This window comes from Oncorhynchus mykiss, chromosome 6 (genome assembly GCF_057628025.1).
Source record: "Oncorhynchus mykiss isolate SJ-2025 chromosome 6, ASM5762802v1, whole genome shotgun sequence".
NCBI classification, from domain to species: Eukaryota; Metazoa; Chordata; class Actinopteri; order Salmoniformes; family Salmonidae; genus Oncorhynchus; species Oncorhynchus mykiss.
In genome coordinates this window covers 280,856-294,222 of record NC_143027.1, presented here as the reverse complement: position 1 = coordinate 294,222, position 13,367 = coordinate 280,856, and the positions used below count along the sequence as shown (strand labels likewise).

The 13,367-nt window shown below is 46.1% G+C and overlaps 1 protein-coding gene across 8 annotated transcripts in view; it reads right to left on the bottom strand.

Moving 5' to 3' along the window:
* Nucleotides 1–13,367, bottom strand: part of LOC110525129 (electrogenic sodium bicarbonate cotransporter 1) — a 375,195-nt gene that overhangs the window by 181,011 nt on the left and 180,817 nt on the right. The window lies entirely within an intron of this gene.

Genomic DNA, 13,367 nt, shown 5'->3' with positions numbered 1-13,367 from the left:
GGAAAGCCATGCTCCTAGAGAAAGAATGTTGGGAAAGCCGTGCTCCTAGAGAAAGACTGTTGGGAAAGCCATGCTCCTAGAGAAAGACTGTGTGTTGGGAAAGCCATGCTCCTAGAGAAAGAATGTTGGGAAAGCCGTGCTCCTAGAGAAAGACTGTTGGGAAAGCCATGCTCCTAGAGAAAGACTGTGTGTTGGGAAAGCCATGCTCCTAGAGAAAGAATGTTGGGAAAGCCGTGCTCCGAGAGAAAGACTGTGTTGGGAAAGCCATGCTCCCAGAGAAAGACTGTGTGTTGGGAAAGCCGTGCTCCTAGAGAAAGACTGTGTGTTGGAAAAGCCGTGCTCCCAGAGAAAGACTGTTGGGAAAGCCGTGCTCCCAGAGAAAGACTGTTAGGAAAGCCGTGCTCCCAGAGAAAGACTTTTGGGAAAACCATGCTCCTAGAGATAGACTGTTCGGAAAGCCATGCTCCTAGAGAAAGACTGTGGTGAGAAAGCTGTGATCCTAGAGAAAGACTGTGTTGGGAAAGCCATGTTCTAGAGAAAGACTGTGTTGGGAAAGCCATGCTACTAGAGAAAGACTGTTGGGAAAGCCGTGCTCCTAGAGAAGGACTGTTGGGAAAGCCATGCTCCTAGACAAAGACTGTTGGGAAAGCCATGCTCCCAGAGAAAGACTGTGTTGGGAAAGCCATGCTCCTAGAGAAAGACTGTTGGGAAAGCCATGCTCATAGAGAAAGACTGTTAGGAAAGCCATGCTCCAAGAGAATGACTGTTGGGAAAGCCGTGCTCCGAGAGAAAGACTGTTGGGAATGCCGTGCTCCTAGAGAAAGACTGTGTGTTGGGAAAGCCATGCTCCAAGAGAATGACTTTTGGGAAAGCCGTGCTCCGAGAGAAAGACTGTTGGGAAAGCCATGCTCCAAGAGAATGACTGTTGGGAATGCCGTGCTCCGAGAGAAAGACTGTTAGGAATGCCGTGCTCCTAGAGAAAGACTGTGTGTTGGGAAAGCCATGCTCCCAGAGAAAGACTTTTGGGAAAGCCGTGCTCCTAGAGAAAGACTGTGTACATCCCAAAACATACAGACAGACCAGGAGAGCAACACAACAACGAACCAATACAAAGATATCATTGTGCCAAGACACCCTGCTCTTTTCACTTGCATTTCAGCCACTAGTGAATATCAATGAAACATCCACTGAAGCAGATTCCTTCACGCTACCGGACCATTGCCTGCCAAGTCCACAGCTCTGATATCACTGGAAGTCATGCAGAGGAATGCCAGTCAGACCAAGAGATTATGCAACACTTCAGGACAGCAAGATAGTACAACAGGGATGACATGTTCTAATGTAACCCTGCCTGTATCCACACAGTTTAACAGGCATGAAATGTTCTGCTGTAACCCTGCCTGTATCCACATAGTTTAACAGGGATGACATGTTCTGCTGTAACCCTGCCTGTATCCACACAGTTTAACAGGGATGACATGTAAGCATTTTTCTATGGCTGGCCTTGCTTTCCACCTGACTACCCCGGTCAACTGCCCTGCACCCCCCACAGCAACTTGCCCAAGCCTCCCCCATTTCTCCTTCACCCGAATCCAGATAGCTGATGTTCTGAAAGAGCTGCCAATAAAAATCAAATCAAATCAAATTTTATTTGTCACATACACATGGTTAGCAGATGTTAATGCGAGTGTAGCGAAATGCTTGTGCTTCTAGTTCCGACAATGCAGTAATAACCAACAAGTAATCTAGCTAACAATTCCAAAACTACTACCTTATAGACACAAGTGTAAGGGGATAAAGAATATGTACATAAAGATATATGAATGAGTGATGGTACAGAGCGGCATAGGCAAGATACAGTAGATGGTATCGAGTACAGTATATACATATGAGATGAGTATGTAAACAAAGTGGCATAGTTACAGTGGCTAGTGATACATGTATTACATAAAGATGCAATAGATGATATAGAGTACAGTATATACGTATACATATGAGATGAATAATGTAGGGTATATAAACATTATATTAGGTAGCATTGTTTAAAGTGGCTAGTGATATATTTTACATCATTTCCCATCAATTCCCATTATTAAAGTGGCTGGAGTTGAGTCAGTGTGTTGGCAGCAGCCACTCAATGTTAGTGGTTGCTGTTTAACAGTCTGATGGCCTTGAGATAGAAGCTGTTTTTCAGTCTCTCGGTCCCAGCTTTGATGCACCTGTACTGACCTCGCCTTCTGGATGATAGCGAGTGAACAGGCAGTGGCTCGGGTGGTTGTTGTCCTTGATGATCTCTATGGCCTTCCTGTGACATCGGGTGGTGTAGGTGTCCTGGAGGGCAGGTAGTTTGCCCCCGGTGATGCTTTGTGCAGACCTCACTACCCTCTGGAGAGCCTTACGGTTGTGGGCGGAGCAGTTGCCGCACCAGGTGGTGATACAGCCCGACAGGATGCTCACGATTGTGCATCTGTAGAAGTTTGTGAGTGCTTTTGGTGACAAGCCGAATTTCTTCAGCCTCCTTAGGTTGAAGAGGAGCTGCTGCACCTTCTTCACGATGCTGTCTGTGTGGGTGGACCAATTCAGTTTGTCTGTGATGTGTACGCCGAGGAACTTAAAACTTACTACCCTCTCCACTACTGTTCCATCGATGTGGATAGGGGGGTGTTCCCTCTGCTGTTTCCTGAAGTCCACAATCATCTCCTTAGTTTTGTTGACGTTGAGTGTGAGGTTATTATCTGCCGAAGTTGTTGCAACCCCTATTACTAGCCTGTTCAACCGCTCTTTCGTATCGTCTGAGATCCCAAAGATTGAAAAGCTGCTGCGATAATCCCCCTCTTCAAAGGGGGAGACACTCTAGACCCAAACAGTTACAGACCTATATCTATCCGACCCTGCCTTTCTAAGGTCTTCGAAAGCCAAGTTAACAAACAGATTACCAACCATTTCGAATCCCACCGTACCTTCTCCGCTATGCAATCTGGTATCCGAGCTGATCATGGGTGCACCTCAGCCACGCTCAAGGTCCTAAACGATATCATAACTGCCATCGATAAGAGACATTACTGTGCAGCGGTATTCAGCGACCTGGACAAGGCTTTCGACTGTCAATCACCACATTTTTAGCGGCAGACTCAACAGCCTTGGTTTCTCAAATGACTTCCTCACCTGGTTCACCATCTATTTCTCTGATAGAGTTCAGTGTGTGAAATTAGAGGGCCTGTTGTCCGGGCCTCTGGCACTCTCTCTGAGGGTGCCACAGGGTTCAATTCTCGGACCGACTCTCTTCTCTGTATACATCAATGATGTCGCTCTTGCTGCGGGTGATTCTCTGATCCACCTCTACGCAGACGACACCATTCTGAATACATCTGGCCCTTCTTTGGACACTGTGTTAACTAACCTCCAGACGAGCTTCAATGCCATACAACTCTCCTTCCGTGGCCTCCAACTGCTCTTAAATGCAAGCAAAACTAAATGCATAGTCTTCAACCGATCGCTGCCCCCACCTGACCGCCGTTTTGACTTAGAATATGTGGACAAGTACAAATACCTAGGTGTCTGGCTAGACTGTAAACTCTCCTTCCAGACTCACATTAAGCATCTCCAATCCAAAATTACATCTAAAATCTGCTTCCTATTTTGCGACAAAGCATCCTTCACTCATGCCGCCAAATGAACACCTGGTGAAACTGACCATCATACCGATTCTCGACTTCGGTGATGTCATCTACAAAATAGCCTCCAACACTCTACTCAACAAATTGGATGCAGTCTATCACAGTGCCATCCGTTTTGTCACCAAAGCCCCTTATACTACCCACCACTGCGACCTGTACGCTCTCATTGGCTGGCCCGTGCTTTATACTTGTCGCCAAACCCACTTGCTCCAGGTCATCTACAAGCTAGATAAAGCCCCGAATTATCTTAGCTCACTGGTCACCATAGCAGCACCCACCCTTAGCACGCGCTCCAGCAGGTATATCTCACTGGTCACCCCCAAAGCCAATTCCTCTTTTGACCGCCTTTCCTTCCAGTTCTCTGCTGCCAATGACTGGAACAAACTGCAAAAATCACTGAAGCGGGAGACTCACATCTCCCTCACTAAGCTTTAAGCACCAGCTTTCAAAGCAGCTCACAGATCATTGCACCTGTACATAGTTCATCTGTAAATAGCCCATCCAACTACCTCATCCCCATACTGTATTTATTTATTTATCTTGCTCCTTTGCACCCCAGTATCTCTACTTGCACATTCATCTTCTGCACATCTATCACTCCAGTGTTAAATTGGTATATTATAACTACTTCGCCACTATGGCTTATTCATTGCCTTACCACCCTTACCTTACCTCCTTTGCACACACTGTACATATACTTTTTCTACTGTATTATTGACTGTATGTTTGTTTATTCCATGTGTAATTCTGTGTTGTTGTATGTGTCGAACTGCTTTGCTTTATCTTAGCCAGGTCGCAGTTGTAAATGAGAACTTGTTCTCAACGAGCCTACATGATGACATGTTCTGTTTTAACATTGCCTGTTTGCACATAGTTCAACAGGGATGACATGTTCTGCTTTAACCCACCTGTTTCCTCAGAGTTCAACAGGGATGACATGTTCTGCTTTAACCTGCCTGTTTCCACATAGTTCAACAGGGATGACATGTTCTGCTTTAACATTGCCTGTTTCCACAGAGTTGAACAGGGATGACATGTTCTGCTTTAACATTGCCTGTTTCCACAGAGTTGAACAGGGATGACATGTTCTGCTTTAACATTGCCTGTTTCCACATAGTTCAACAGGGATTACATGTTCTGTTTTAACCCACCTGTTTCCACAGAGTTGAACAGGGATGACATGTTCTGTTATAACATTGCCTGTTTGCACATAGTTCAACAGGGATGACATGTTCTGTTTTAACCCACCTGTTTCCACATAGTTCAACAGGGATGACATGTTCTGTTTTAACATTGCCTGGTTCCACATAGTTCAATAGGGATGACATGTTCTGTTTTAACATTGCCTGTTTGCACATAGTTCAACAGGGATGACATGTTCTGTTTTAACCCACCTGTTTCCACATAGTTCAACAGGGATGACATGTTCTGCTTTAACATTGCCTGTTTCCACAGGGTTAAACAGGGATGACATGTTCTGCTTTAACATTGCCTGTTTCCACATAGTTCAACAGCGATGACATGTTCTGTTTTAACATTGCCTGTTTCCACAGAGTTGAACAGGGATGACATGTTCTGTTTTAACATTGCCTGTTTCCACATAGTTCAACAGGGATGACATATTCTGCTTTAACCTACCTGTTTCCACATAGTTCAACAGGGATGACATGTTCTGCTGTAACATTGCCTGTTTCCACATAGTTCAACAGGGATGACATGTTCTGTTTTAACCTGCCTGTTTCCACATAGTTCAACAGGGATGACATGTTCTGTTGTAAACCTAATCCTGCCTGTTTCCACATAGTTCAACAGGGATGACATGTTCTGCTGTAAACCTAATCCTGCCTGTTTCCACATAGTTCAACAGGGATGACATGTTCTGCTGGAATGTTGCCAGTTCAAATCCCGGGTCCAACCGGAAAAATCTGTCAGGAAGTGACCAAGCAACAGGAGAGTTGCTGCTATCAAATCCTAGATGTTATTGACTGCTATGGTGCCTTTTAACAAGGCACGAAACCGCCCACCACAAAAGTTCCATGTTCTGCTGTCTCTGTCCCTCCAACATCTACCTAGAGCCTCTGTCCTGCCTGTATCTACCTAGAGCCTCTGTCCTGCCTGTATCTACCTACTGTCTCTATCTCTGTCCCTCCAACATCTACCTAGAGCCTCTGTCCTGCCTGTATCTACCTACTGTCTCTGTCCCTCCAACATCTACCTAGAGCCTCTGTCCTGCCTGTATCTACCTAGAGCCTCTGTCCTGCCTGTATCTACCTACTGTCTCTATCTCTTTCCCTCCAACATCTACCTAGAGCCTCTGTCCTGCCTGTATCTATCTACTGTCTCTGTCCCTCCAACATCTACCTAGAGCCTCTGTCCTGCCTGTATCTACCTAGAGCCTCTGTCCTGCCTGTATCTACCTAATGTCTCTATCTCTGTATTGCCTGTATTTAACTACTGTCTCTGTCCTGCCTGTATTAAACTACTGTCTCTGTCTCTGTCCTGCTTGTATCTACCTACTGTCTCTGTCCTGCCTGTATCTACCTACTGTCTCTGTCCTGCCTGTATCTACCTACTGTCTCTGTCCTGTCTGTATCTACCTACTGTCTCTGTCCTGCTTGTATGTACCTACTGTCTCTGTCCTGCTTGTATCTACCTACTGTCTCTGTCCTGTCTGTATCTACCAACTGTTTCTGTCTCTGTCCTGCCTGTATCTACCTACTGTCTTTGTCCTGCCTTTATCTACCAACTGTGTCTGTCTCTGTCCTGCTTGTATTTAACTACTGTCTCTGTCTCTGTCCTGCCTGTATCTACATACTGACTCTGTCCTGCTTGTATCTACCTACTGTCTCTGTCCTGTCTGTATCTACCAACTGTCTCTGTCCTGTCTGTATCTACCTACTGTCTCTGTCCTGCCTGTATCTACCTACTGTCTCTGTCCTGTCTGTATCTACCTACTGTCTCTGTCCTGCCTGTATCTACCCACTGTCTCTGTCCTGCCTGTATCTACCTACTGTCTCTCTCCTGTCTTTATCTACCTACTGTCTCTGTCCTGTCTGTATCTACCTACTCTCTCTGTCCTGTCTGTATCTACCTACTGTCTCTGTCCTGTCTGTATCTACCTACTGTCTCTGTCCTGCCTGTATCTACCCACTGTCTCTGTCCTGCCTGTATCTACCTACTGTCTCTCTCCTGTCTTTATCTACCTACTGTCTCTGTCCTGTCTGTATCTACCTACTCTCTCTGTCCTGTCTGTATCTACCTACTCTCTCTGTCCTGTCTGTATCTACCTACTGTCTCTGTCCTGTCTGTATCTACCTACTGTCTCTGTCCTGCCTGTATCTACCTACTGCCTGTATCTACCTACTGTCTCTGTCCTGCCTGTATCTACCTACTGTCTCTGTCCTGCCTGTAACTACCTACTGCCTGTATCTACCAACTGTTTCTGTCTCTGTACTGCTTGTATCTACCTACAGTCTCTGTCCTGCCTGTATCTAACTACTGTCTCTGTCCTGCTTGTATCTAACTACTGTCTCTGTCCTGCCTGTATTTAACTACTGTCTCTGTCTCTGTCCTGCTTGTATTTAACTACTGTCTCTGTCTCTGTCCTGCTTGTATTTAACTACTGTCTCTGTCTCTGTCCTGCCTGTATCTACATACTGTCTCTGTCCTGCCTGTATCTACCTATTGTCTCTGTCCTGCCTGTATTTAACTACTGTCTCTGTCCTGCCTGTATTTAACCACTGTCCCTGTCTCTGTCCTGCCTGTATCTACCTACTGTCTCTGTCCTGCCTGTATCTACCAACTGTTTCTGTCTCTGTCCTGTCTGTATCTACTAACTGTCTCTGTCCTGTCTGTATCTACCTACTGTCTCTGTCCTGCTTGTATCTAACTACTGTCTCTGTCCTGTCTGTATCTACCTACTGTCTCTGTCCTGTCTGTATCTACCTACTGTCTCTGTCCTGCCTGTACCTACCTACTGTCTCTGTCCTGTCTGTATCTACCTACTGTCTCTGTCCTGCCTGTATTTAACTACTGTCTCTGTCTCTGTCCTGCCTGTATCTACCTACTGTCTCTGTCCTGCCTGTATCTACCAAATGTTTCTGTCTCTGTCCTGCCTGTATCCACCAACTGTTTCTGTCTCTGTCCTGGCTGTGTCTACCTACTGTCTCTGTCCTGCCTGTGTCTACCAACTGTTTCTGTCTCTGTCCTGCCTGTATCTACCTACTGTCTCTGTCCTGCCTGTATCTACCTACTGTCTCTGTCCTGTCTGTATCTACCTACTGTCTCTGTCCTGCCTGTATCTACCTACTGTCTCTGTCCTGTCTGTATCTACCAACTGTTTCTGTCTCTGTCCAGCCTGTATCTACCTACTGTCTCTGTCCTGTCTGTATCTACCTACTGTCTCTGTCCTGCCTGTATCTACCTACTGTCTCTGTCCTGTCTGTATCTACCAACTGTCTCTGTCTCTGTCCTGCCTGTATCTACCTACTGTCTCTGTCCTGCTTCTATCTACCTACTGTCTCTGTCCTGCCTGTATCTACCTACTGTCTCTGTCTCTGTCCTGCCCGTATCTACCTACTGTTTCTGTCTCTGTCCTGCCTGTATCTACCAACTGTTTCTGTCTCTGTCCTGCCCGTATCTACCTACTGTCTCTGTCCTGCCTGTATCTACCAACTGTTTCTGTCTCTGTCCTGCCTGTATCTACCTACTGTCTCTGTTCTGTCTGTATCTACCAACTGTCTCTGTCCTGTCTGTATCTACCTACTGTCTCTGTCCTGCCTGTATTTAACTACTGTCTCTGTCTCTGTCCTGTCTGTATCTACCTACTGTCTCTGTCCTGCCTGTATCTACCAACTGTTTCTGTCTCTGTACTGCCTGTATCTACCAACTGTTTCTGTCTCTGTCCTGCCTGTATCTACCCACTGTCTCTGTCCTGCCTGTATCTACCTACTGTCTCTCTCCTGTCTGTATCTACCTACTGTCTCTCTCCTGTCTGTATCTACCTACTGTCTCTGTCCAGCCTGTATCTACCTACTGTCTCTGTCCTGTCTGTATCTACCTACTGTCTCTGTCCTGCCTGTATCTACCTAATGTCTCTCTCCTGCCTGTATCTACCTACTGTCTCTCTCCTGTCTGTATCTACCTACTGTCTCTGTCCTGTCTGTATCTACCTACTGTCTCTGTCCTGTCTGTATCTACCTACTGTCTCTGTCCTGTCTGTATCTACCTACTGTCTCTGTCCTGTCTGCATCTACCTACTGTCTCTGTCCTGCCTATATCTACCTACTGCCTGTATCTATCCACTGTCTCTGTCCTGCCTGTATCTACCTACTGTCTCTCTCCTGTCTGTATCTACCTACTGTCTCTCTCCTGTCTGTATCTACCTACTGTCTCTGTCCTGCCTGTATCCAACACTCTACTCAGCAAACTGGATGCAGTCTATCACAGTGCCATCCGTTTTGTCACTAAAGCACCTTATACCACCCACCACTGCGACTTGTATGCTCTAGTCGGCTGGCCCTCGCTATATATTCGTCGCCAGACCCACTGGCTCCAGGTCATCTACAAGTCCATGCTAGGTAAAGCTCCGCCTTATCTCAGCTCACTGGTCACGATGGCAACACCCATCCGTAGCACGCGCTCCAGCAGGTGTATCGCACTGATCATCCCTAAAGCCAACACCTCATTTGGCCGCCTTTCGTTCCAGTACTCTGCTGCCTGTGACTGGAACGAATTGCAAAAATCGCTGAAGTTGGAGACTTTTATCTCCCTCACCAACTTCAAACATCAGCTATCTGAGCAGCTAACCGATCGCTGCAGCTGTACATAGTCTATTGGTAAATAGCCCACCCATTTTCACCTACCTCATACCCATACTGTTTTTATTTATTTATTTTTTTCTGCTCTTTTGCACACCAATATCTCTACCTGTACACGACCATCTGATCATTTATCACTCCAGTGTTAATCTGCAAAATTGTAATTATTCGCCTACCTCATGCCTTTTGCACACAATGTATATAGACTCCCCCTTTGTTTTCTACTGTGTTATTGACTTGTTAAATGTTTACTCCATGTGTAACTCTGTGTTGTCTGCTCATACTGCTATGCTTTATCTTGGCCAGGTCGCAGTTGCAAATGAGAACTTGTTCTCAACTAGCCTACCTGGTTAAATAAAGGTGAAATAAAAAAATAAAAAATTAAATCTACCTACTGCCTGTATCTACCAACTGTTTCTGTCTCAGTCCTGCTTGTATCTACCTACAGTCTCTGTCCTGCCTGTATCTACCTACTGTCTCTGTCCTGCCTGTATCTACCTACTGCCTGTATCTACCTACTGTCTCTGTCCTGCCTGTATCTACCTACTGTCACTGTCCTGTCTGTATCTTCCTACTCTCTCTGTCCTGCCTGTATCTACCAACTGTCTCTGTCCTGCCCGTATCTACCTACTGTCTCTGTCCTGCCTGTATCTACCAACTGTTTCAGTCTCTGTCCTGCCTGTATCTACCTACTGTTTCTGTCTCTGTCCTGCCTGTATCTACCTACTGTCTCTGTCCTGTCTGTATCTACCAACTGTCTCTGTGCTGTCTGTATCTACCTACTGTCTCTGTCCTATCTGTATCTACCTACTGTCTCTGTCCTGCCTGTATTTAACTACTGTCTCTGTCTCTGTCCTGCCTGTATCTACCTACTGTCTCTGTCCTGCCTGTATCTACCAACTGTTTCTGTCTCTGTCCTGCCTGTATCTACCTACTGTCTCTGTCCTGTCTGTATCTACCAACTGTCTCTGTGCTGTCTGTATCTACCTACTGTCTCTGTCCTATCTGTATCTACCTACTGTCTCTGTCCTGCCTGTATTTAACTACTGTCTCTGTCTCTGTCCTGCCTGTATCTACCTACTGTCTCTGTCCTGCCTGTATCTACCAACTGTTTGTGTCTCTGTCCTGCCTGTATCTACCAACTGTTTCTGTCTCTGTCCTGCCTGTATCTACCTACTGTCTCTGTCCTGCCTGTATCTACCTACTGTCTCTGTCCTGTCTGTATCTACCTACTGTCTCTGTCCTGTCTGTATCTACCAACTGTCTCTGTCCTGTCTGTATCTACCTACTGTCTCTGTCCTGCTTGTATCTACCTACTGTCTCTGTCCTGTCTGTATCTACCAACTGTTTCTGTCTCTGTCCTGCCTGTATCTACCTACTGTCTCTGTCCTGCCTGTATCTACCAACTGTTTCTGTCTCTGTCCTGCCTGTATCTACCTACTGTCTCTGTCCTGTCTCTATCTACCTACTGTCTCTGTCCTGTCTGTATCTACCTACTGTCTCTGTCCTGCTTGTATCTACCTACTGTCTCTGTCCTGTCTGTATCTACCAACTGTTTCTGTCTCTGTCCTGCCTGTATCTACCTACTGTCTCTGTCCTGCTTGTATCTACCTACTGTCTCTGTCCTGTCTGTATCTACCAACTGTGTCTGTCTCTGTCCTGCTTGTATCTACCTACTGTCTCTGTCCTGCCTGTATCTACCTACTGTCTCTGTCCTGTCTGTATCTACCTACTGTCTCTGTCCTGCCTGTATCTAACCACTGTCTCTGTCCTGCCTGTATCTACATACTGTCTCTCTCCTGTCTGTATCTACCTACTGTCTCTGTCCTGTCTGTATCTACCTACTGTCTCTGTCCTGTCTGTATCTACCTACTGTCTCTGTCCTGTCTGTATCTACCTACTGTCTCTGTCCTGTCTGCATCTACCTACTGTCTCTGTCCTGCCTGTATCTACCTACTGCCTGTATCTACCTAATGTCTCTGTCCTGCCTGTATCTACCAACTGTTTCTGTCTCTGTCCTGCTTGTATCTACCTACTGTCTCTGTCCTGCCTGTATCTACCTACTGTCTCTGTCCTGCCTGTATCTACCTACTGCCTGTATCTACCAACTGTTTCTGTCTCTGTCCTGCTTGTATCTACCTACAGTCTCTGTCTTGCCTGTATCTACCTACTGTCTCTGTCCTGCCTGTATCTACCTACTGCCTGTATCTACCTACTGTCTCTGTCCTGCCTGTATCTACCTACTGTCTCTATCCTGCCTGTATCTACCTACTGTCACTGTCCTGTCTGTATCTACCTACTGTCTCTGTCCTGCCTGTATCAACCAACTGTTTCAGTCTCTGTCCAGCCTGTACCTACCTACTGTATCTGTCCTGCTTGTATCTACCAACTGTTTCTGTCTCTGTCCTGCCTGTATCTACCTACTGTCTCTGTCCTGTCTGTATCTACCAACTGTCTCTGTCCTGTATGTATCTACCTACTGTCTCTGTCCTATCTGTATCTATCTACTGTCTCTGTCCTGCCTGTATTTAACTACTGTCTCTGTCTCTGTCCTGCCTGTATCTACCTACTGTCTCTGTCCTGGCTGTATCTACCAACTGTTTCTGTCTCTGTCCTGGCTGTATCTACCAACTGTTTCTGTCTCTGTCCTGCCTGTATCTACATACTGTCTCTGTCCTGCCTGTATCTACCAACTGTTTCTGTCTCTGTCCTGTCTGTATCTACCTACTGTCTCTGTCCTGCCTGTATCTACCTACTGTCTCCGTCCTGCCTGTATCTACCAAATGTTTCTGTCTCTGTCCTGCCTGTATCTACCTACTGTCTCTGTCCTGTCTGTATCTACCTACTGTCTCTGTCCTGTCTGTATCTACCAACTGTCTCTGTCCTGTCTGTATCTACCTACTGTCTCTGTCCTATCTGTATCTATCTACTGTCTCTGTCCTGCCTGTATTTAACTACTGTCTCTGTCTCTGTCCTGCCTGTATCTACCTACTGTCTCTGTCCTGGCTGTATCTACCAACTGTTTCTGTCTCTGTCCTGGCTGTATCTACCAACTGTTTCTGTCTCTGTCCTGCCTGTATCTACATACTGTCTCTGTCCTGCCTGTATCTACCAACTGTTTCTGTCTCTGTCCTGCCTGTATCTACCTACTGTCTCTGTCCTGCCTGTATCTACCTACTGTCTCTGTCCTGTCTGTATCTACCTACTGTCTCTGTCCTGCCTGTATCTACCAACTGTTTCTGTCTCTGTCCTGTCTGTATCTACCTACTGTCTCTGTCCTGCCTGTATCTACCTACTGTCTCCGTCCTGCCTGTATCTACCAAATGTTTCTGTCTCTGTCCTGCCTGTATCTACCTACTGTCTCTGTCCTGTCTGTATCTACCAACTGTCTCTGTCCTGTCTGTATCTACCTACTGTCTCTGTCCTGTCTGTATCTACCAACTGTTTCTGTCTCTGTCCTGCCTGTATCTACCTACTGTCTTTGTCCTGCCTTTATCTACCAACTGTGTCTGTCTCTGTCCTGCTTGTATCTACCTACTGTCTCTGTCCTGCCTGCATCTACCTACTGTCTCTGTCCTGTCTGTATCTACCTACTGTCTCTGTCCTGCCTGTATCTACCCACTGTCTCTGTCCTGCCTGTATCTACAGTGCCTTGCGAAAGTATTCGGCCCCCTTGAACTTTGCGACCTTTTGCCACATTTCAGGCTTCAAACATAAAGATATAAAACTGTATTTTTTTGTGAAGAATCAACAACAAGTGGGACACAATCATGAAGTGGAACGACATTTATTGGATATTTCAAACTTTTTTAACAAATTAAAAACTGAAAAATTGGGCGTGCAAAATTATTCAGCCCCTTTACTTTCAGTG